This window comes from Cinclus cinclus, chromosome 6 (genome assembly GCF_963662255.1).
Source record: "Cinclus cinclus chromosome 6, bCinCin1.1, whole genome shotgun sequence".
In the NCBI taxonomy this organism is placed as follows: Eukaryota; Metazoa; Chordata; class Aves; order Passeriformes; family Cinclidae; genus Cinclus; species Cinclus cinclus.
The window spans coordinates 50,647,866-50,674,002 of record NC_085051.1 but is presented as its reverse complement, the minus strand read 5'-3'; positions in this window follow the sequence as shown (position 1 = coordinate 50,674,002).

Below are 26,137 nucleotides of genomic sequence, written 5' to 3'. Positions count from 1 at the left end.
CCTCTGTGGGATCCCAGGCCATGCCAGACTCTGGCTGCCTGCTGACATTACTGGTGGAAGGGCTTTGCTAAGCTCAGCACTGCTGTAGGGGCATGGGGGAGTTGTTCTGCTTCTCTCTGTGTTTCTCCTGACAGAGGGAGATCATGAGAAGTGAGAATTATTTCTTCAGCTAACCAAGTCAGATCTGATTATTAAATCTGCAATTTTCTGTGAGATTGAAGCAAGCGCCTTACTGCCCACTTTGGCAGGCATTTGTATCTCCCATCAGCGTGATTTCCACGCAGTTTCAAGAGAGAATGGCTGAAATGCCCTTCTCCCTTCTAATTTATGCAAATTCCCTCGGGTTTTTTCCTGCCATGTGAAGAGATTTCTGACTGTTGTGTAGGGAGGATTCACAGCCTGGGGAGGGGGAGGGGAAGGACAGGGCTAGAAGAGAAAATGCAGGCAGATATAAGCAGGTTGGCATCAGGATGTGGATGAACCTCTCTCAGAGCACTGAAAAGCCCAAAATATTTGGAATTTGTTAGCTAAGACACATTTTCCCCCTTGAAAATCCCTGGAGCTGTGGGAATAGAATGTGCCTTTCTATCCTCTAATGTAAGGGATAAAATTTACCAGAGCTTTTGGATTGCACCCTGTTAAAGGGCAGAGAAGTAAGAGGGGAACATGCTGGCTGGCCACCACCAGTCCCACTTCAGCCCCACATCTCCTGAGTGATTGACGGGGCCTTGGTGAGGTCCTAGATGTACCTATGTGATCAGTGAGCCAAATCCAGGGCCACTGGGATGCTGTGCCACAATTACACGTGGCAGAGAAAGGAGCTGCTGCTCAGAGGGGTTTGAACCTCTGTACAGCAATCAGCAGAAGGAAAAGCAGCCAGGCTCAGCAAGAAGCAGAACACCCAGGAAGTCCCAGTTATTGGAATTTTATTTCATTAGTGTTTTCTGACACATTTTCTTCACATTTCAACTTGATGGATGGGGAGTGTAATAATGTAACTTCAAGAGGAGCTGATGCTCTGACAAGATCTCAAGTCGGTTCTTCCAGAGAAGGAAGAGTGAGTAAAAATAGACAAGATACACCTGACAGCTAAAACTGCCCTCTAGGAAGCAACAAATACAAAAGCAATAGAAGCCCCCCAAAATAACTAGGCATATCATAATTTTGCATTTTCTTTATTTTTTTTATGCTATTAGCAAGATTTTCACTAGTAAAAATTGAATCTGAGCTTTGTATTTGAGAAAGGAAATGCCTCCATCATCTCCTCTGATGTCACCCCGGAGAGGAGATTAGAAGATTAACTATGTCAGGTGACACCAATACAGCAGCAGGGAAAATAATTTTCATTCAAAAAGAAAATGGGGAATAAATTCTAGCTATCTCCAAGACATGCGAACCTTACCAGTGATAATTGCTGGCTCACAAAGAAAACACTTTATGCAAATGTACAAATATACAGTAAATAAAATAAGAAAATCAAAGGTTCAGTTGAGTATTTATCTTAAAGAAGAAGTTACTCGATAGTCTGAATTTTGGTGGCATTTTCATCCCATCTAATTGATAAAAGGTTGTATTCTTGGGGTGGGGGGGCAGGGGAAGTTATGAAAGGCTGCTGCAATGATGTGAAGAAACAAAAAAACCCTACATTTGAAAGAAAAAAATTGCTTCTGAGCTGCCACAGTTCTTGCTGAAATTGTCTTCTGACACACTGAGCCAAAATGAGCCTTCTATGGTGCTCAAGTGAGATGCATTTACACAAGGATGGAGAAAAGGTGAGCATGACAGCATGAGCCCAGCTTTTGGCATCTGCTGGCAAACATGAGTGGCTCTTTGCTGGGCAGCTCTGCAGGAGTCACCCAGCACAGAGGACAGGCCAAAGCTCTTTTCCCAACAATACATGGTAGATTTTCATGCTGTAATTACAGTTACTGGCAGTTCCCTACTGCAGAGGCTTCAGGTGTTACTGAATTGTCTCCCAGTGAATATAAAAAGCCAAGAAAAATTATATTATTCAATCTTGCTGCTTTTGGTTTTAGGGGCATTATTGCTGTTTATTTTACTGGGTTTGGGTCTTGCTCAGGTGAGTGAAGCTGAATTTGCTCTGCACAGATCTGGTAGGAAAAATTGTAAAGCCCTGAATGTAAATACTACAGTATCATGTGGTGGGCTTGAGGAGAAGGTGAGAGTCTTGCAAACCTGATTTGGCAGCTGCAGAAAAAACACTCAGGCAAACAGATGGTCTTTTCAAGGAGGGAAGTCTTTAAAAGATTCACAGATTAATGAGCTCTGCCAGGATTTTAGTGATTCCTACCAAAATTTCTATAAATCAGTCTAACTGGGCAGGAAGGAGGTGGAGACAAGAGGAATCAATAACTTCCCTGGACAGCTTGTACATCCAAGGTTAGCTGACAAAGGCTTCAGAGCTGGAAAATCTCGAGAGCAATTACAGAGGCAGAGTCATCCTTTAGGAAGGCAAAAGCCACAGCGTTCCTCATGTACTGTCAGTGCTCTGGGGACTAATTGCAGCTGCCTGTGATGAAGGATATCAGTTTGGTGATAAAGGAAGGTGGAGTGTCAGCCACACTGAATTATCGGCTCATCCTAGGAGCTCTGAAATTTGTTTTGAGGGAGTGAAAGCGTCCTCAGTCCACTGCAGGTCAGAGAGAGATCACACCTTCACCTACCTTTGCTAGAAGCACATAACCAAGGCAGAATATTTACAACAGCCAAACAGAGTCCTACCTTCAGACAAATTACGTCTCATTTCCATTCTCATCTCCAGGACTTTCTCCCTGCTCTGTGCTATGTCAAGCATAGAAAGAGGGTTTTCAACAAGCTGAAAATAAGATGTTAAAATTGTCACTGGCCAAGGTTAGCCACAACAGATTACCAAGAGATCAGACTTTCATCCCAAATTTGGCACAGGAGCAAATTCTGCTTTTGGGAATGACCAGCAACAGAAACAGAGCACCAGAGAGATCTGATCTGACAATTTTCCAGCCGATCATCTGTCCAGCTGATTTTCTCTAGCAAAGCAATTGTTGTCCCCAGAACACTGGGTGAAGATCTGCCACACTAGGAGACAGAATTTATTAAGAAATTGATAATGGAATCAGAGGCAAACAGCAGTGAAAATGATGCATTAGAGTGTCTATGAAGTTTGTGACATGGTGCCCTTTACAACCCACATTCATTTACTTTTCTGCACACATTCATCACTAGCGTTTGACAGCAGGAATGATCTGGGCGGAGTTTCCATCCTTAGTCACTTGGAGAAGCCTCTGACTTATAATAAACACAGTCACAATTAACGGAAGTGGTGACCTTGTTAGCAATTTCTGAAAAGAGGACAAGACTCCTTGGGAATAGTGAATTAATCAGATTATTATCACTTAAGTAACCTCTCTAAGTCACGTTGTGGGTGAGGTATGTTGCTGGGGTAAAAAGAAAGCTTGCTTGTGATTTCTTTAATAGCATGTAAGTAGTTTTTTCAAACAGTTTTCATTGAAAACAGGGTTAGATTTGATTTAGGTTTTCTGATATCAATGCTTTTCACTACAGGCATCTCCAGCTGTCTCATGAAGAAATTCAAGACTGCCTTGGTGTGGTCAGATTCTTGGGTTTAAGGGTGGGAGGCCTGGATTAAGATGCAGAGCAGGGACTGCCTTGGAGCTGAGCTCAGGCTCCTGACAGGAATCAGAATTCCCCTTACCAGCAGGGGAGATGGGGAAATCTTGGAAGGGGGTTAAGTGACTTCCCTGGGGTCATCATGTGAGCTGTTAGTAGGGGAGCCTGGCCCCTGTTCCACAGGAGGCAAAGGAAAGAATTCACTAAAACAGTCAGTTTGGAGTGCTGCCTGCAAACACTAAAGTCTAATTTACTAATCACTTACAAAAAAAAAAAAAAAAGAAAATAATATCTGTTTCCATTCAATGCTCATGAAAGGCATAACAACCTTTATTCTTCTTTCTTATTAGAAGCATGAATGTATGGAAAATTGTTTTTGTGCGATGGGCTGATCTGGTACTGATCACTTGGGGTTTTGGACAAGTACAGCCGCTTCAGGACTGCTGGAATTGAGGCTTTAAGTGTGCGACATCCTCTCACTTACCCAAAACCTCTGCTGCAGTGTACGAAAGGGCTGCAGCTGGTCCACGAGTGCCCTTGCCAGCCTGGCTGCAGCTGCTGCATCACCACAGAGCTGTGGCAGCTTTGTGATTTGCTTGGTGTCCTGCTGGCTGCTCTCTGGTAAGCTGCAATCACTTCTGTGGCTGAAATATTGTACAACCATTCTTGAGATATGCAGCAGCCAAGAAGCAAGCGGTTGTTTCAATATATGAGCAAATGTCCCAGCCTGCTCTGGCAGCTGGAGGCATTCAGGAAGTCCAGATCAAACATTTTATGCTTTCAAGCTGGAGGGACAAGCTTCCTTGCAATTTCTTAATATGATGCATAGAGCTGCTTTTTCCTTCTTCCACTCCAATTCTGATCCAGAGAGAATGTGAAGATGGAATTTCTCCCTCTGCCTTTCCTACACACAGGCACTGTACCCTCACTGGAGCAGTGAGGCCAATGCCAGAATTCTCATATGCAGTTAAACAAACCTAAGGACTCTCATCTCAGGGCTGAGCCAGGGTTGTTTCTGCCTCTCAACATTCCCCAGGGTTGCCTGTTGCAGTTCTCAGTGATGCCTTCTCCATACTGTGCCTTTATTCTCCTTCAGCACAAACCCAAGCCAATATTTCTGCTTTATCCCAGATCCATTCCCTTTCAATCATTTTATTAATCCACAGAAATGACAGGAATTAGAAGCAGCAGGTGAATGCTTGCCTCTGAAAATGTGGTTTACAGCTAATCAACAGGGCTGGCACATAAAATCATCATTATGTGTGCAGAGCAGATCCAGATGTGCTGAAGGGCCATCCCCAGGGCACTACTGTGGCAGCTAATGTGCACTTATCAGGGATCCTGGCCTCCTTGAAGCCCAGTATCAGTGTATAGTTAGTTACATTTTATTGCAATATTACACTTAGAAGTTACTAAACCTTCTTAATGACAAGATGTTAAACTTGCATGGAATAGAGAGAACCCCAAAGTCTGCAGAGCTGAGAATTAAACCACGATTTATATTCTTTTCCTTTAATTTAGAAAGCAACAGAAGCCTATGAAAAATTTGTTTTGCAGCAGAGTCCACATCTAAGGAAATTCCACCTGTGGTCAAATGTCACGTTGTTTCTCTTACAAAGGGCAATGTGGCAATTGAATTTCCATTTGCAGAGAAGTTTTTTTCCTTTGAGCTGAGTTTTTCAGTTCGGGGAGGGAAGGGAGAGAAAGCAAAGTGAGCTTTTCAGCACACATGCACTCAAAAATCTGGTTGCTTATTTTTTAAAGGTCATGGCTCCCTTCCCTGCTCCTCCCTGTGGCACAGCCCGGCCAGCCACATCTTTGCCAGATAAAAGTTAAGCCCTTGGAAAGGCACATGGTGCTTGGCACTGAAGTAACCAAGACTCCCATCCATCTATCTAGAGGCAGAGTTGGTGCTGGTGCTGTCTTGCTATTTAAATATTCTTTTTCATTGCTGTTTCCTCATGAAACAAGATTTGCACAGTGTCTTTGGTAATAAATCCTTACCCCATGTTCCTAGTTCCAAGTAAAAATTAGGTTCGCAGGGCATTAAAGTTCCCACAACTTCCAGAAAGCATCTGGGACTCTTTAAATAGGAGGAAGTGGAGTAGTTAAGGGTTGCACTTGTCCATACTGTGAAGAGGCAGGTGGCAGTGTGACCCATAGCCACTGTGTGTGGCCATAGTGGCCGCGCAACACGCACAGAGCCCCAGAGCTGCCCTGCATGTGCCACCTCTGTCCCTGCCAGCAGCACAGGCAGGGTTACACGGACACAGGAGGAAGGTGGGGATCTGAAATGGGAGGCTGGAATGTCAGGCAGTACTGCAGTGGGGGCTGCTGGAGGGGCCATGGGGGCCCTGTGGTGTGCTGGGCACACTAGAGAGCCTGGGGTGGAAAAAAGGAGTCATTGCAGTTAAAAAACTAGGGAGAAGCAAGCTAGTGTTCACTGGCACTGCAGGGGTTCAGGGTCTGTTCCTAGCAGCCAGCCTGCCCAGCGCCCACTGCCCACAGCTGCCCTGACCCACAGGACAGTTCTTCCTGCAGTGCCCTCCTTGTAGGGCTCAGCCCTCTCAGGAGGAAGCTAAAAACACAACTTCATTTCTCAAAGCCACCTTTATCATCTTCACCTCCCTGCCTCCACTGTCCACCTCCCGCCCTGCTCAGAGGAGGGAGCCACAGCTTCCCCAGCTGTGAATCCTCCTCCCTGGCCACTTCACTGCTTTGCCAGGTCATCACCAATCTCAGAGGAGAGCCCTGAGCTCTCCCAGCTCTCCTTTCCATTTTCCCTGCTTGCTGCTATTTATTGCCCTGCAGTGTTCGGGGGAGGAATGCAGCCTGTCCCAGGGAAAGAGCTGCTGCTGCCAGGACTCAGCAGGCTAAGTTTAGTTCCTGGCTCTGCCAGGGATCGCCTCTCTAACATTAATCAAGGATTAGATTTCACCCTGCCTCAGTTTCCCTCTGTAGACAGCAAAGTTCCCTCTTGTAACCTGCTTCAGGTGGGAGCATATACAATTATGCAGCTTGTTCACACTGCTCCTGTCTCTGGAGCTCCTGCCCTGGACAGGATCTCAGGGTACTTCTATACTCAGTACAGCCATGGTATGTTTTCACCAAAGGTGTTGTTACATTTGTGACATGAAACACAAAAATACGAACAAGAGCCTAATTATAGTTCTTCACAATATGCTTTTTTATTTTGTATGCATTTTTCATTTGTTTAGCTGTGATTTTCTAACAAATAAAATTACTTTGGAATTACTCTCATCATAATCTGAATATTGATGTGAGAGGTCATGTGGCCACAAAGAGTCTGCCAGTATTAGAATCCTTCCCATGGGTTTCCCAGGAAGAAGTCATTCTTTGGAGGGGTAACCAGAACTACTCTTTCATTGCAGCAACGAAATGACAAGACTCCATGAGCAACAAGAAAAGAAAACCCTCTGTGTATGAGCTGAAGGCTTGGCTTGGTGCTGTCTCTTTCAAAAATTGCTCAAATAATACATTAAAAGGCAAACCTCTTCTATCACATACGTATTTCATCTGCATCTTGGAACTGTAATTAATGGCACAGGAGGCTTCATTTGACAAGCTGTCCTCAGGGCAGACTTTTTGCTTCTATCTACATCAACAGTGCTCTCTGCTACTGCTTCCCTTGGAAAAACTCCTCAGCATCACCCTGCTCCATAGTGGGGAGGTGAGCAGATGTGAGGCTAATCCATGTTTCTCTCTCTCCATTGATGAATACTTCCCTCAGATACAATAGCACTAAAGAGAATAATTTTTCAAAGATGGAAGAAGACTTGTGGGGAGACACACTGCAGGAGGTAAAGAGAAAAATCCTGTTTGTAAAGCCTGCCTGCTGTGTGAAATGATCAATGCTAATTCAAACTGAATACGATCGAAATGAAACACCAAGGACTAAATTAGTCCCTGGTGCAGCACCAGTAACCCAAAGGCAGATGATTTGATTTCACTGAACTTATGCCAGGAGTGAACTTGACCCCCAGCATTACGTGGCATCCAACAGTACAGCCAGGGAACCTGAAATACATCACAGGCATCCGAACGGGTGTTGTGGCTGTGGCTGGTGCTCCAGCATGTGTGGAATTTTCAGTTCTTGAGCACTGTCATCCCTGACAGCTATTTCTGGTGGTCATTTACCCCATGTTTTCCATAGCAATGATGGTGATTTACCTTTGTCTTCATGAAAAGGGTGCAGAAGTTCTCAAAAAATACACGAGGAACAAATTAGCAATTATGCTTTTGTACCTACCAGGTATTGGACGAGCTGTATTTTTTCCTAACCAATTCAACTTGGGGGGGGGGGGGGGGGGGGGAGGGAACAAAAAGTGGTAACCTTTCTGGAAGATTTGTCTGATGTAACACATGCTCATACGATGTGTACTGAATCCATCACAAAGCAAGTCAGCCTGCAGGATGGAGATGCACTGACATTAACTCCAGGAAGAACTGAGGTGGTCTGAACCACAGGACCCCAAGGGCTTTCAAACACTGCTTTATAGATCTTAGGTTTTGAGCAGGAAAGACTATAGGTTTCACTTTTCCCATCATTTTTGCAGTGTGTAAAAGCTGAGGCTGCTGAGTCCGGTTTCTCTGCAGTGTTACCCAGCAGTTCTCTGCAGGGACACGTGCCATCATGGCAGGGATAATTTCCAGGCTTAGCCCAGCCTGTTTGTACAGTCTCTGCCTGGACAGCCACCCAGCAGCTGGGCAAGGAAGCACTGAGCTCAGTGGGAGATTTGCCACTAGCTCTCATGGTACTGAGCCAATACCCAACAGCAGGTAATACAGCCTGGTTAGAGACCAAGTACGTTCCCTGAGGATTTTTAATACCCAGAAGTAGAATTTCATGTTTGGTGTTCTGGCTCTAGGGTTTATCCTGATGACCACCTGCATTTGCATTGTATTGAGCTATCCATCTAGAATCTGGCAGTAGCTAACACTGCTATCTCTTCTTACCAGTGATTCAGACACATACATACATTGCCAGGTTGGATGGGGCCCTGAGCAATCTGGCCTCGTAAAAAGTGTGGCAGGAGGGTTGGAACTAGATGATTTTTAAGGTCCCTTCCAACTCTAATTATTCTATTATTATAATCTCAGACTTGGGATGGCTCTGCAAGCTCAAACTGTTGGATGAGATTTTATGAAACCATAGCAAAAAACCTGGCTTTTTATCTGGCTCTCATTCTAGATTGCATCTGGGTTTAATCTGGTTTATGGATCTTCCAAAGAAGAATTTAATTTTTTGGGGTGATTTATCCACACCTTGTTATCCACTACCTACATGTCTCTTACTATATAATTTAATACAGAAAAATACTGCTTCAAGCTCATATCTATAGCCCTAGAAATAGTTGAGTAGCATCATTGATCTTGTCAGTACTAAATGTTGCAAGATATGAAACACACAAGAATGAGGGAACCTATCAAACTTTGATTTTGAGACTCACGTGGATATCTGATATTTCCAAAATTACTCTGAAAGCACAGGCACTAATACAACTCCATGGTGAGGTGACACAGATTATTAAATCAGTGATGAAGAACACACAATGGAGACAGAAACGTCAATATTGGACATGGGGGACTTAGAGGACAGAGAAGAAAGTAAACAGAAACATATGATTTCAAGACAGAAAAGGCCATTTGGATCTGGTACCCAAAAGCTACAGGAGCTAACAGAGATGTCATTTTGTTAACCTGTCAACCACCTTGTGCTGGGGAGAAATGAAGATGTAGGGGAATAATGAACTGAAGGCAGTGACAAGCCATAAGAACTTCTGTAGGAGTTCAAAGTCTCACACTTTCATAGCTGAGCGAATGCTGCCTCTGGTCACGCTGGACTCACAGCTGGGGAGCCAAGGAGGTCCCTTGTATGGTCCATAGAGGGAGAGGTGCCTAGGACTGGGGTAGAGCCTTGAGAGAGCCCTGTCACTGCCATTGCCCTCTCAGACTTGACACCATTGAGTAATTTAGGCACCGTGTCTGCTTCTGAGGGGACCAGAAGCTCACACCCTGAAGCAAGCTGCATACTGCAGGCCTGGAGAGAGCTGGAAAGGACATCTCACCTATCCAGGTCCTACTACCTTGACTGGCCCTTAGAGAGTGAGGTATCCTTGTGCAACCATGCACGAGCATTTGAGAATCTCTGTGAGTGCAATGTCACCGTAGAGTCATCAGTGCCTTGTGAGGATGATGGGGGAGAGGCAAGACTGGGACCCACCTTTCTGGTGGTATCACAGCCCGTGTGACCTCTTGGAGAATGATCACCATTCAGCTCAGCAATGCTGCAGCACAGGCTGCTGGAATGCCAGGACAACAGCTGGATCTGCTCATCTGGTGGGGTGCACACAATGATGGCTGTGGATCTGGTGAAAGGGCTCAGCTCTCTCCATGTGAGCAAAGATTTTCTCTCCCCACTCATCCTCTCCTTGCTGCACTCACGCCACCCATGTCAGACACCACCACACACTCCTGCACACTCCCTCTATCACCTGCTGGGAAAGAGCAGCAACGCCGGTGTGATTAAAGATAATGAGTTGCTGATTAGCACTGGAAAGCACAACTGAAAACATTTCATTTCAATTGTTCTGTTGAGTTAATGATTATAAAACACAAAGCCTCTCAGTCTGCTTAGCACAAAGCACTTTGACTGAACAGGTTTGCAATTAATATTTTGTTGCCTTGCACCTTCCATTAGCACAATAAAAGAAATTAATAGCACCTTTCAGATGATTCCCAGTGATGCAGCTACTCTTGGGCTAACACCCACTTGCTGTGGGGATGCTTGAGCTGCAGAGAAGGTGCAACACTGTCCTTCTTCCACAAGCACAGGACTTCCTGACTAAAGAGAAAAGTCCACAGATCACCTGCTCCACAGTATTTAAATTTGCCTTTATATAATGTTTTATTGTCTGTCAGCTGCTTGAAGAGGCATCATTCAGGTCAGTGAAAACTTCGGCTGTAACATTAGGGAGAGAATTTTTGATCCCAGACTGATGGTTTGGAAAGTTCAGGGCCATGTTTTGGTCTGAACTGCAATCAGTAAGGCCATGAAAGCAGAAATAAATGTTCATATTTGTTAGGTTACCTTACATGGGCTCCAGAGTTACAAATGGCTTGTAAAACTTGTGTACATATCTGACTGCCCTCTCCTGGAACATGATGGAGTTGCTATTGCATTCTTTCAACTAGCTGAATGTTAGACCTATGGAAATTACTCTTTTTTGCTATTTTAGAGTTATGTCATGTATAGGACGTGTGTAACATATATATATGTATATAGTATACAAATATGAACTATGTGTTATATCTGTAACATACACTGGAATACATATATACAAACCATAGGTATAAATACATGAATTTTCTGCAATTCTAAGAGCATGGTTATAATTGATGTACTTCTTCATGCAACAGTTCCTAAGTATACCTGCTCTTTTTACAGTTAACTATATTATCATCTTACTGGATTTACTGAAAAACATTTTATTATCTGGTGCAGGTATACCCATCTCTAAACTACATTCCCTCTCTTATGTATATGTTACATTAATCATAGCAGTGACTGAGTATAAATGAAAGCTACACATAGATTCATTCTGCTTTTTCTGATTGTCACCTATTTTTTAGCAGTTTCAGCAAAAAACATACATAGAATCTGACTCTCTGTAAAGAATTAAGTAATTAATACAAGAGGTTTTAATAAAAAACAAATTCCATGTTTTTATAAATGTTAACTGTTTGGAGAAGATTGCACTAGTTTCTGTCTAAATCCACTTTTAAGGAGTTCCTTATAACTGGGTGATAAGAGATCACCAAGAGCAGCAAAGATTCATGATGTTTTTACCAAGCATCATTGTTTTGTGCAGATACGAGCTTTTCTTCTGGGCAACTCAGAATCCCAGAATCATAGAATGGCCTGGCTTCAAAGGGACCTTAAAAATCATCTGGCTCCACTCTTCCTACAAAGACAGGGATACCTTCCTAGACCAGGTTGCTCAAAGCTCCATCCAAACACCTGGGGGGCAGAGAAGTTGGGTTTCATCATGTCACATCAAAATATCTGTCCTAGTTTTCAGTACTGTATTAAAATGCCTAATTTGTCTCCAGTGTGGGAAAAAGGATGTGTAATTAATCATTTAGGAGGCTCATTAGGTTTGTCCTATATTCAGTATTACATTGGGTGAGTTCTTTAGGCACCTGGAAGTGTTTTGCAACGTCTTCTGCAAACAGATTGGCACCTTTCATTAGCACTGGTTGAAGCAATAAAATCAATCAAATTCATTACTCCTCCTTTATGTTGGTACTACTCCATTAATTTTAACAGCTTCCCTTGACACATGGAGGTATAAAGGAATACTAGCTATTTTTGGAAGCTGAATTCAATACAGGAAGGTCATAAAAGCATGTATGGGTTTGTTTAAACTTTTTTTTTTTCAACCTTCCAATTTTTATCTGCAATAACCCATTTTAAGGCATTTTACTGTGGAAAGAATTTAAAGCAGATACATTTGCTCTAGCAGAAAAGAGCATCATATTTTAAAATTAATGCTAGGGAAAAATTCAATGAGAATTAGGGGCCTGGCTGTGTCTTAGTTTTATACGTGTTCTTTAAAAAAGCTTGTCTTGATACTACAGGGAGTACCACAAGGACAAATTCACTAAAAGAAGCAGGGGTGAGCTGCAACCATTCTTTCCTATTAATAGGGGCAGGGATGCTGAAACCCATGGGGTGGGAGAGCAGCTGTAGCCCTTTCCCTGCCACCATCTACACCACAGCTGTGCTGGGAAAGCTCCTTGGTGTGCACTGATGGTATAAGCACTGGTGAGCTGGGAAGGGACAGGACACCATGGTCATACTCTGAGAGACTAATGGATGTGTTACGCAAGACTTCTCTGTGGTTTTGTTATCCTTACAGGGAAAAAAAGAAATGAAACCAAACAAAAAACAAAACAAAACCAAAAACAAACAAACAAAAAAACCAAACAAAAACGAGCTCTACACTACATGGAACTGTTGTAAGTAGAATATTTTAAACAAAGAACAAACACTGTGTAACATAACAGTATTAGCTTGTGGCATCATATCAAGAATAGTTGGTCAAGGTAACATGGGAGAAATTGCCATAGTCATCAGTTCTATGTCCAGCTTTTCCCTCTGCAGGCCCAGAAAGACTTGAAGAACATCTCACGCTCTACAAAACAGCAGAAAAAACCTGCACTGAGTGATGAACATTCAAATCTCTTGCCTAATCAAACTAGTCTCTCAAGCAGATAGTCATCAAAACCCAGCATTCTTCTGTAGCTGTGAGGAGCTACTCTGCAAAGAGGGGATGGAGTGAGATAAAATGGGCCAATCACCTCTTCTGGGCAGTATCACTGGAATCAGCAGGGGAAAAGTGAACACCAGGTAAAAATATACAGCAAAAGCAAAACATGAGAGTGGGCAGATGTAAGATCCATTAGCTCATTAAGGGTGGAGCTGCTGGCCTGCTGGAAAATTATTGTCCACTTTGTCTTGATATTGGAAAGAAATTAACTAAAAGAGCCAGGGCAGTTTTAGCACTTGAGCTGCTTAATTATGCCTTTTAAAGTTGTCTTTGAATCCGCAGAGCAAAGGATGAACGAAATGCTCTCTGAATGTCCTTATTAGTCATTCCCTTCTCTGATGGCAATAATAATTGCATTGTCCTACACTGGAAGGAGTGTTCCTAGCAAATCCCCATTCCCCATGATAACATTTCCAGCAGGGCAGGCTGAGATAATGATATGGGTAATTAGAGCTCTGGCTGCAGGGTAGGAGAGCTATGGTGGTGAGCTGTGAATGTCCCTCCTGGGCAGAGCATCCTAGCCTCACCTCCCAAGGCTTAGGCTAGAGGAGAAAATTCTGCAGCTGAGGGGAAATCCTACTCAAATGAGCTCAAATAATTTGACTCCTCCTGTGTGGACGTGTGTAGACTCCAAAGGAATTTCCAAATTTCCTCCCTTATTGTTGTGGCTGCAGACAAAATAGTAGATGAGATTTTTGTTAGATTTGATTTTTGTTAGGTTTTAACCACCATTATTGTCCTTCAGTCTGTGTGCTCCATGAATATCCTGATTCTATTAAACATTGAAACCTATTCACTAATGGCAAAAGAGACCCATAAAAAGGCAGTGGTACTTTGGCAGCACTTTTGTGCCATCGATGCTTCATTTGGCATTTGCAAAGTGAAACTGCCCAGAAATTGCATCCCTGGAGCACCTGGACCTGTGGCAGCAGCTCTTGTGAAGCAGCAGGCAGGCAATGGCAGGTTGCAGTGGGACTTTTCCTGGCAGCACCTGACACAGACATGAATAATGGAGGGACTCATTAATCATTTACAGAATAGCTGTTCCTGTGGATTCATCAGTATTAGAAACTCATGTTGAAGTCCTTCTCTTTTGATCCCACTGAGCATTTTGTGCTTGGCAAGGTTATGCTCTCCTTAGGATGGGAAAAGTCACATCAGCAGAGAGTTTTGCAACCCATAACTCAGCCACTTCGAGATCCCTGCCCAAGCTCTCAAATCACAGCACTGGTCCAAGTACAGACTGGCCGTGGACCTAGGGAGACATACACTCTTCAAATAACAACAGAATGTGAAAGGAAGCGGGGGGGGGGGGGGGGGAGAATTAAAACACAAAGTTTAAAACTGTTTAAACATCCATCCATCCATCCATCCATCCATCCATCCATCCCTGCTCCGTGCTCTGTAGCTGTCCCCAGGCCCCCGTGCCGTGCCGTGCCGTGCCGTGCCCGCTGTCCCGGGGCAGCACCGCCCGCTCCCGGCGCTCCGGCTGCACCGGCGGCTCCCGGCCGCAGGAGGGGAGCGCTGCCGCACAGCTGCCGGGAGCATCCCCGGCTCTGCCGGTGGATGGCTGCTGGGGAAGCGGGGCTGTGTCCCAGCCCCTCACTGCTGCCGGGCGGGGCGCTGCAGGGAGGAGGGAGCGGCCGGGACCCCGCGGCTCACACCGTGTCACACCGCGGGCTGTGTCACGCGTGTTCTGCGGCTCTGGGCCGGCCAAACGTGCCAGGTGCCCGGCAGAGACAGCCGCGCGTCCGGGTCTCGCTGCGCTCATGGCAGCGCGCACCGCGCTGGGGAAGCGATGATGCTGTGATTTCATGCTTCTGCAGCCTTTTTCCACCAGCTAAGACTCTTCTTCAGAGAACCTAAAAAAAGAGAAATTTAAAATTCCCTCCTTAATGTACATACAGTTGTTTTTCTGGTTTGGTGGACATTTTTAGATGCTTCTTAGCTCATGGTGTGCCTGCTCTGATCACTGCCTGGCTGTAGGAATGCAGCTACTGCTTAATCGGAGGTGGGGAACTGTGGCTTCAAGGCAAATATTGGGCTGGATCCGAAGCTTGTTGAAGTCAACAGGGCTCCCACAGGGATTTTTAATAAGGCCTATCATTAATTCCCTAATGAAGTTAGCCGCTTATCTTTATTAGATGGACTCTTCAATGAATTGATTTAATCTAAAAGACTTCTCCTCCCTGACAGATTTGCAGAGCCCCATGCACTCCTGCTTCTGCGCAGAGCCCAGCCTGCCCTCAGCCAGCCGTGCTCTGCTTCCCAGGGAGCTAATCAGCTGGCCCATGTCCTTTCAATCAATAAGCATTTATTCTAATTGAAACCAACATCGACTGGATACCAACCAGGAATGCAAAATGCTCTATAAATAATGTGCATGAGCTGGAGCCTGGGAGTTGGCAGTGGCAGAGCTGTCAGTGGGAGTGCTAATGGGGGGGACACATGCCACCCAGTGATCTGTCACTCTCCCAATGCCCTATTTACAGCTCCCACCAGGGAGCTCCCCGACTCACTTTGATGATGAATTAGCTTCCTCTGAGGCATCAACCTCCCAGTACCCCATTGCAATACCTTGCAGAAGAATTCTCTAAAGAGAATTCCTCATTAACATATAAATCATGATCTATTTCTTTTTGACACCCGAAGCAAAACAATGGGCCAAGAGCTCCCCCCCCCAATCAAGCTTTTCCCTGAAGGGAGAACTTTCATTGATTGCTAAATGGAAGGTGGAAATAGTGAAATCATTTAATTGTATTACTCCTCTGATGTGCTGCAGTGTAGAATTTAAGTACGTATATGACTTCCCCAGCAAGGATTCTTTCTCCACATTTTATTGCAGGACATGGTATGATTATTCTCTTTCATAACCTGTTACTGTAGTAAGTGTTCAAGTGTTAGTTTATCAGCAACATCAGGGTCTTTTGAAAACCCCACCTGCAATGGGGATAAAACCTAAATTCACAAGTAAAGCTTAAGACTAGAAATCTGTGATACCTCTACAGTCTTTTGTAGGCAGATCTGTTTTCTCCATGCCACATGGTGCAAAGACATAGGTGTTTGTGAGTCAGAAGATGAGCAGCAACTGCCATCATGCTCTGTGCATAGGCAGTCTGGGAAAGACCAGCAAAAGTACCTTGAGGCATTTGGTGGTTTATATCAAGCTCTGCTACAAACTCATAGGGTGATGGTAGGTGATGACCTGTATGGACAAGTTAAGATCATCTGAATTTGTGAATTTTCAGTTCACTCACTAGAGCGAATAAAGAAATTGTCCCACACTATCCCTGTTTCTCTTTGGTTGGACTATGCAGAAACTAATTTCTGATCCTATATTTTCACGTGGGCATGCCATGGGCTGCTCTATCTGTCAAATCTGTCTTGAAAATGAGGACAGGAAGCACCACACTGTCCACCAAATCAGATGAAGCTTGGTGAGGGATAGCACATTGTGGTTCCACCTCAAGCCTTATTAATGTGTTCAGGAAACAGACCAAGTTGGCACAGCAAGCAGCAACAGAAGGAAGGAGATGTTGAGTTCTGGAGCCTGCAGTGCAGCCCACTTGGAGCATCTTCTTCTTCCTCTGGAGCTGCACCAGAGATGATGTACAGGGCCTACCAAACCCATCACCAGCCTTCTGTCAGTACCTGGTGAAGTAATGAGCACTATGAGACAGTTAATTTTGGATGAATGGCAGAGAAACATTCTCAGCCCATCCTGTGTGCTCTTCTGATTTCCACACCAGTGGCACAGCCCATGTAATTTTATCCTTCCTTCAGTCTCAGGGAAGCCTGTCCTGTGGCTTCTCCCATTCCCTGGCATGTCTGGTAGATTAATCGAACTTCCATATGGTGCATTTGGCAAGAGGTGCTTGTCTGGAGAGCACAGCAGATGGTCTTTAAGGAACAAGATGTGGCTGCTCCCAACAATACCTCATCCCAGACAGTGCAGCAGAAAGCCTGTGAGTGTCTACTTTCCAGTTCATATATGTATTTTTTACTAGAGTCTCATGGTCTCAGGGCAGTTGCAGAGAGAGAATAGCTGGAATACCCAGAACCTGAGACCAAGGTGAGAAGCATTTTCCAGGGTGTGCTCATTTCCAGGGCAGGATCTACAGCAACAATTCCCACCACATCCTTCCAGCCAGCAATCTGCCACCCCCTGAACTCAGGCAGCCCACCCTCTGCCCAAAGCATCACCAGTGCTGTCCTGCCCCTTCTTCTCCTGCCTCCTTTCAACCCCATTTCTTTCCCCACAACAGCTCTTCCTCCACAGGCTTTCTCCTATGCTGCCCCACCTGCACTCCTCAGGTTGAGGATAAATACAGTAAACCAGCACAGGCACCATCTTCTTTTGTCCTCTCATCTTTCCTGGGAAGCTTTGTAATTTCATACTAAAATCCATAGACAATTGAAATTTTGGCAGTTTCAACAGGAATAATATGAACGGTTTCACTGATGCAAATTTGCATTTTTGCAGTCCTACCTTCTGTCAATGCTAGGCAGCAGCTTACCTGCCTTTACATCAAACAATAAGTGCAGCCTCCAAATTTAAGCATGCACAAGCCAGCTTACCCTGCCTTCGACCTTCTGTTTACTATCCATTTGCTACATTACACAGGATTTAAAGCAAGGATACATTTTTTTCTTGTTTTGTGTTTACATTAGTGAGATTGGTATCAGTTTAATTAAATAATCTTAAAATGATTTCATAGCAGGCAGTGTTTTCCTTGTGCAGACAGCAGCAGAGCACGGAGCCGGCGCAGCTCCATCCAGTTCTGCTGCTGTGGGGCTGAGCCAGCTGGGCAAGGAGAGGAGCCCACAGCAATGAAGCTCGGGGTCACTGCCTCCACCAGCACTGTCAGAAGGAGAGCTTGGAAATTCGAGCAAGTCTTCTTGGGTGGGTGTTCTTTGTTAACATGCAGGAACATTAAAAGGAGGTCTGGTGCCATTGCTGCAAGGTGGGCTAAGAAATAGGGCACAGAAGGCATGTTTCTCCTAAATCCCAGTGCTTTTTTACTGGTTTTACATTAGAACATCTGTTAGTTGCATTTGTGTAGAATACTATTTTCAGTTTTCCAACTTTTTTGAGGTGCTTTTCCCATGCTGGCTAGGCCTTATCTGGTGCACCAGTATTAACCCACAGCTGTCTTGGCACCACCTGCTGATCTAGTCCTCCTTTCTTTTCCCCCCTTATGTTTTTCAGAAATTAGTAGAAAAGCCTGGAGTTCTGGCTGTTTTAACTGCTGAATATTTCCTTCGTGATTTTTAGCTGTGGGCTTGAGTCATGGCTGTGGATTCTCTCCTACTGACTCATATGAGGAGAATTCATCTCTGTTAGAAGGCTGAGTGATCAAAATGATTTATACTCATCATGCCTTTATCCTTTTCAAATTTACCGTGTGTAGCACAGACCCAAATTGTAAATGTCTTGTAAGGAAATGAAACCCATTAAGAGTGATTTGGAGCATGCCAGGTCTCAGGGAGCTTCATCTACCCTCAGTCTTGGGAGCAGTGTTGGAAGATGCAGCACAGTGGCAAAGCTGCCACCAGCAAGGGTGACTAAGGGGTGAAACAAGCCAAAAGGAGATTTATGATCATGTGTGCTGGCTTTGGCTGGGGGAGAGTTAATCTTCTTCCCAGTGGCTGGTATGGGGCATTGTTTTGTATTTGTGCTGAATGCAGGGTTGGTAATAAAGATGTTTTTGTTATTGATGAGCAGGGCTTACACAGAGCCAAGGCCTTTTCTCCTTTCTATACTGCCATGCAGGGAAGTTGGAGGTGCATGGAAGGTTGGGAGGGGACACAGCCAGGACAGGTGACCCCAACTGACCAAAGAGATATTCCAGACCATAAGACATCATGTGCAGTACATAAAGCAGAGGGAAGAAGGAACAAGTGGGGACATTTGGAGTGGTGTTTGTCTTTCCAAGTCATCATCAGGTGTGATGGGGCTTTGCTGTCCTGGAGGTGCCTGAACACCTGTCTGCCCATGGGAAGCAATGAACCAATTCTTTGTTGTGTTTTGCTTGTTTGTGCAGCTTTTGCTTCTCCAATTGGACTGTCATCATTCCAACTCACTAATTTTCTACCTTTCTGATTCTCTCTCCCATCCCACTGGTGGGGAAGTAAGCAAGTGGCTTCTGGCTGGGGTGAGACCACGTCATCATGGAAGCTGTACACCTGGCTCTCAGAGCAAGCACAAGGGCTCATGGAGAACACAGCCCTTTCTTTGGAGAAAGCTCTCAGCTGTGGGAAGATAGGTTGAAAGGGTAGTAGAGAAAGCAATGTCTCCTGATGAATTACAGCTGTACTGATTACCCAGGAGTGGAAATATCTGTGCCTGCCCAATGAGTTTGGGTGCTATAAAAGAGTGGGCTAGCTGGGCACAAGATGCAGTGGCAGAGCTAGGGTTTGTTGGGGTTTGGGATGGAGGCTGCTGGTTGTGCTGTAAGGAGAATGGGATGCATAAGGTGGGAAGATGCTCTGTGAGGGACAGATAGAGTTAGATGGCCGGGTGAGGGACAGGTTTGGGTTTAGCTAGTCATGCAGAAGGAAAGTTGAGGAGAGGAGTCAGTGCTCTGTGAGGCTCCCTGTAAGAAAAGGAGTCAGTGCTGTGTGAAGTAGCTAATGAAGAAAGGTGTCAGTGCTGTGTGGAGCTGCCTATGAGGAAAAGTGTCAGAGTTGCCTGAGAGAAAGCACAAGAAGTTTTTTAATGAAGGGCTGGTGCTGATTGTGTCCCTCTTGACATAATTGTAATGCTCAGCAACATGGAGCAGTGCAGTGACCAGTGTATGGAGCACTCAAGTGTGTGTGGGACCTTCTTTGGGGCTTTGCCAAGGATGGTGTATGAAAGCCCCTTCCCCAACAGCCAGCACCTTGGCCTGGCAGAGCCCCATCAGCAGGGGATGGCTGTCTTAGCTGCTATTGTGACAGAGCAGGTTCCTGCCATCAGTAATGGGGCCAAGAGTCAATACAAAGGGGATGTATGCAACTCTTATAACTGGAGTTGTGCAGAATACTTAGCACTACAGATATCCTGGCCTGACTTACTGTGCTTTCATAATCCAAGTTAAAGTGTTGGCAGAATTGCTTTGTACAGTATTGTATTTAGAGATATGGGAGTTCTGAGGCCAGGAGCTTTACTCCTATTTAGATGAACTGTGCAAGCTGTAGTTGCACAATAGTTAAACATCACTAAGCAAATGTTTTCTCTGGTCTTCTGTCCCAGTCCCTCCTGTAAACCCAGTTGCTGGCATGATGCTTATCTGACCATGGGGTAAGTCAGCTCAGGAAACTAAACAAACAGAAAACTGACCTGGCAAAAAATAAAAATAATTACTTTCTGCTAGGTAAGCTCCTGCACTGGCTCATTGCAATGTCTGGGAGTGCCTCTCAGGGTGTATCTCCATTTGGGGAGGTATTTCCATTAGGCAAGAGAGAGACCATGCCAGTGCTAACCAAAGTAATTTTAAGGCAATGTGACAGAGCAAATTCAGGTCCCTATTATACAAAGGGACAACTAGACACAGGAGTCCAGGCAGGGTGATGAAATGCAGTGTCTCAAGTTCAAATCTGAGATGTTCCCTAAAATCCCATGTAGAAGAGAGGTGAGGAGCACTTGTGTTGTTCACGTTGTGTTTGCAAGTAGGCTATCTGGGGAGGCTGTGGAATTGCTCTCTTTGGCGTTACTAAAATAACACCTAAAATTAGCTGTAGGTGGCCCTGCTTTAGCAGGGAGGTTGGACAGGATGGCTTTCAGAGATTCCCTTCAAACCTCAACCATTCTGTGATGATTCTGTGTCCCATTAAAAACAGTTCAGAAGCAGCTGTTAGCATATGAGCCTCAGGGTGGAAGGCCCAGCCCCAGGAAACAGAGCCAGAGGGCAGCTTCTTAATTAAGGGGTGTCAGTCTCAGTCTGCACTGACAATGGATATAGAAGTGGGTTTTGTGCAGCTCCCTCATTCTGGCACCCATGTTCTCACTGCCTCCCTGGCTTCCAGACCACACTCATGCAGCCACTTGTTCACAGCAGCGAGTTCCCTGACTTAACACTAATACCTGCTTCAGGTTCACTTCTGTTTGTAATGCCTGTGGATCTGTCTAGCTGTGAAGCAGCCCTGCTGCAGGGGATGGTGCAAGGGAGGTGGTGGTAAAGCTTTTCCATAAACACAGATTTGTATTTGTTTTAGTGGTGCATGAAGGGCAGTGTTCTTGTACCATGGTGCTTCCAGCCACACCTGGAAGCACTCACAGCCTTGTCCTTTCTCCTGTCCTTTTATGTCCCCCTGCCCATTCTCCAGCCTTTCTTTGCCAATATATTCTAACCCATCAGCAACCTCCCTCTTCCTCTGGCACTTATCCCACCAGTTTTTTTTCTCACTAACCTCGCATACTAAATTTATTTCTTTGCTCAGAAAATTTTCTGCTATTTTAATGGATGAAATGGGTTTACAGGGAGCAGGAGCTCAAGGTACCTGGCAGAAGCACAGACACAAGGAGTTTGTGCGACCCTTTTGTCAGTAATGAGGTGCTGCTTTGACTTGACAGAGTCAAGTCAGATGCTACTGTTTGTTCTCACTCTCCAATTTAATTATTTGTGTTCTTTCCTCCCCTGTACTGATAAAAAATTGAGGTTTTGAAATGTGAATTGAGCTTGTAAATATAGTCACTTTTTTTTCCCCTCCTCCAGCCTCTGAACCAATCCATTTAACAGCTCCCTAACTGAAAATGTATGCTCCTATATGACTGGAGTATGGATAAAGAGTAAGTTGATAGCAGGTTGAGATGCAAATCTACAGATAACATTTTACTTCAACGGCAGAGGATCTCAGAAGCCCTGGCTGTACTGTACCTCAGGGGCAGCCCTGAAGAAGCAGAAGGAAGAGCCAGCAGGCAATCCCTTCCCACCCTGTCCTCATGCTTAACTGCAAATAAATACTGAGAACAGAAAACAAATAATTATTAACATATATAGCTATATTCCTGCCATTTGCTGCATATAATTAATCTTCTTTTCCAGAGAATATATTAGTGAGAATAGGCTAAAAATGCAGAGACATCTGGCTGAGACTAGAAAGACTACCATGTTTATGCATTATTAATGTGTCAGGAAAAAACAGACTTCTGTGGCATGACGGTATGTATTGGATCAATATGGAATGGCCTTTATAGGATAGTTAGCACCGGTAACTGGTCCATTTTGTTTATCTTTTGCAATGGAATAATCTCTAGGAAGAGGCATGTTTATTTTGTCAAACAGTGAAAGAGATTATGTTTTGGAGTAGCCTTTACTGAGCAGTTGTGCTTTACAGAGCACAACAGTACTTTATTCCTAAATGAGACACTGTGATCTGGGAAGCAATGTAGGGTGAGCAGAATAGGGAAAATACAAATTTCCACCTTAGCAAATCTGTAATCACAAACCGTGTCTTTGGGGATCCTTAGTTATCTGAGAATAGCAGTGCTCCAGTCTCACTAGTGAAACAGAAAATATTTGAGGCGAACACAAAATTACAGCGAGGCTTCCTAAGTCATGGCTTTGGCACAGAGGAGAGATGCATTTTGCTGACTGGTTTGTGTTTTGGCAAATATAACACAAGAAGTCTAAAACCCCAAAGCTTGTGCAGTAGGGTGGGAGCCATTGAGGCTGCACAGGTGTGTGATGTAATAATCGGTTTTATATTCCAGCTTTGCCTCCCTTGGTTTATTGGCTGGATGTGTGATGGTTAAATCAGAAGAAACTGGAGGAGGCCCAGACCTTGGAAAGAGAGAGCTACATGCATTCATGTGCTGCTCCTTTTCAAAGGATGGAGTGACTTTGTCAGCATCTAGCTCATAAATCAGGGCACAAGGAGACAGCTTGGCTCCCCTCTCCCCAGCCTCTGACATGTGAAGACTTTGGCTCAGCAGAAGGGTAGAGTCACATTTCCAGCAGCACAGGGAGTGTACCAGCCATGTCTCTTAACTTATACAGACAAGCATTGGCACCAGGCTCCTGGAGTAGGATTCATTTCACAAGTCTGTGTCTGAACTAGTCACCCTGGACTGCTTCTATAATCAATAGGTGCACTGAGGATGTAATTCCCCCCATGCAGGAGTAGATATCTGATAGGGGTCAAATGCATTGCATTACCCCAAAAAGAGCTTATTTCTGTGGATTGCAAGGAGTGCTGAGCCTGCTGCCTCTGCTACAGCTCTCCACAAAACGCTGGAGAGATGTCCCTGTTGTGGCAGAGGTGTCTGGGCACAGCACCTGCAGCTTGGTGCTGTCACAACATGGGGCCATGGCCACATGGCTGTGGAGAACCATAACTTGCTCACAGAGACAGCAGTGCCCTGCAGCACAGCTTGGTGGCACCCAGGCAACTGCCCTTGGTCAAGCTGGCTCACGAGACAACCACCGTGGCTGTGGGGAGCTGGGATACACATGGTGCCTTGGAGCAGGGTGTCCCTTCAGGGAACCCTGCACAGGTAGTCAGTGCACATCCAAGGCATCTTGAAATCCCAGCTGAAACTGGCGCTCTGCTGAAGCAACAATAGAACATGCATTAAATAAGATGTCTTGGCTAGATTTAACTTTCTAGCACAAATTGCTTACCTGGCTAAAGAAACAGCCTTGTCTGGAGATCCCAAATACACGGGCACCAGTCTGCTCTGTGCTGACCCAGCAGATTGAGGCAGGGTGGAGCTGATGTGCTCATCCAAAGGATGTACAGGCAGGCAATGGCTTCATCACTCTTGGAATGGGCCATGGCAGCTGTGCAGACACCAACTCACTCCCAGGGCCATATGGATAGCTGTGCCACACTTGCAATGGTGCTAAAAACCAGCCACATCTTTGTCTTTTGAAAAGACATATCTTTCTGGAAAGTCATGAAACAACACAAAAAACGAGTGACTCAGAAGCCTGTCACTTCTCAAGTCCCCAGGCATGGTGCAACTTGACAGCAGCTCCCAGGCAGAGCCAAGCAGATGCATCCACCTTGCAGAACCCTGGGATCAGCGTGAGGATTGGGGACAGCACAATACTCAGTCATAGCTGTGGGAAGCATTGAGGCAAAAACCCACAGTGTAAGATTCACACCCAGTGTGTGAGATTTGACGGGTCTGTCACTTTGCAGAGCCAGGCTCCGGCCCCTGGTGAATACAATGACAAAAGGACAGATGCTGCCAGACTGTTTGGCCTTGCTGTTGCTGCAATGGCAATGACGCTCGACTGAAAAACTTGGCAACTCTAGAAGAGAAGTTCTAGTTCCTTGTCCTTCCCACAGGACTGTGGCTCTCCCCCAAAAGTATGAGACCATCTGGGTTTCTTGATGATATTTCCAGTCCCAAGAGAAAGAAGCCCCAGGAAATGCTGTTTTTGAAACTCATTTGAAACAGGTTTCCGCCTCTCTGGTTGGGAGAGTTTGAATATTTTGGCCACGTGTTTGCAGTGCCTGACCCACCCCCTTCACCTGGTCCCACCTGTATCTTTCCCCCCTTCAGAGCCCCTTTAGGCTCAGAGTGGGGAAGGGAAACAATCTGACTTGGCAAATGGCTTGCTATGAAAATGATGAATCCAAGAGCACGTGGGGCTTGTGGTTGAAAAAACCCATCTGATCAGCAGAATTTTTCTCCCTTGGCATCTAAGGACAGATTTAGTCCCAAGGCCAAGCTGCCATGTGGTTATAAAATAGAAGCAGGCTCGAAGAACTGATCTTTCTTCAGTTGTCTGTGTATCTTTAATCATGTTCACCACTTAAAATGCAGCAGAGCTGGCAGCTGATAATTAGACTGAGCCTGCAGCAGCATGGCCAGTGGCCAGATCACATGGTTCCTTTCATCTGCATATTTATGCATTTAAAGGAGAGGAAAACTTTCATAACATTTTAATAACTAGGTTTTTCTGAAACCATAAATCCAATCCTTTGGGCTTAGCCTACACTCTCCTTCTGATCTTACATAAGTGAAAGAGGGGTGGGGTGTTGTGTTTTGTTTGTTCTCCATATTCTTTTCCTGTGCATGAATGTGCAAAGCCCATCCTCTCCAGTGTGGGGTCCTCCGGAGGGTGGGAGGGTCAGGCAAGGTAAAACTGCACTTCTAAGGATGAAAGTATAACTTTGATTTGGTTCCTGGCGTGGGAACAATTCCCCTTTCCCAAGATAGCTCATCTACAGACTAGCAGGAATGAAGCTCCTTTGCTAAACAATGGCTCCAAACAAAGAACTCCTGATATCTGTGTTTCAAACAGAAGCTACAGCACATGTTGTATGTTGCTTTTCTTAGCACATCACCATCAGATTCAGCCCTAGGACAGTGATCCTTCAGATCATGAGCTGGAAAGATGGAAAAACACGGGGAGCTGGTCCCGCCCAGCCCCAGCTCTGTGGGTGTAGGAGCTCTGTTTCCATGCATGCTGACAGAGACAGCCATGGGTGGGCTGTCCCCCTACATGAGGTGCCTCCACCCTCTGCCCATGGACAGATCCCAGCAGTGCCTGACCACTGTCTGCAGCCACTGCCTTATCTCTTGGCGGGGAAGATTCAGGGCAGAGCTGTGAGGTGCTGTGGCAAGGGGGACGCTGTGTCCATCTCCTCTGCCTAAGGGTGGCAGCTCCCTTGACAGCCTCAGTGATATCCTGCAGGGTCCTTCGCAGTGAGGCTTTGCAGACCATCCTCCCTGTCCCTGGAGGCATCACTGGCATGTGCACATGGGCTTTTCCATTAGCATGGAATGACAGCTACTATCAGCACAAAAACAAGGTGAGGATGAGACCAATCCTTATACTGCTGTGCTGTTTTAGTAAGATGGAGGAAGCACTGCGAAAATAACACTGATTCACAGATTTTTTTTTCAAAGATGAAGCACTCTGTTAAAATAAAATTGACAACTATTTAATGAGGTGCAGTTCTTAAGCATCATTACCTTTTTTTAAGGAAAAGTTAATTATTCTGTGCTGAAAGCAGCTTCTACCAAAGGTTCTCTGAGTGAATCAAACCATATATTGCTGATTTATAAGGGTCTTGATAGAGGTTTTAATTGTTGTTTTCATATAGCAAGCATGCGAACATATCAATTTCAATGATTAGGCGATTTCCATAGTACATCTTGAACTGCTCCTTAGCTGTGTCAGTAAAACTTTGGGGTTTGACACAACTCTGGGGTACAA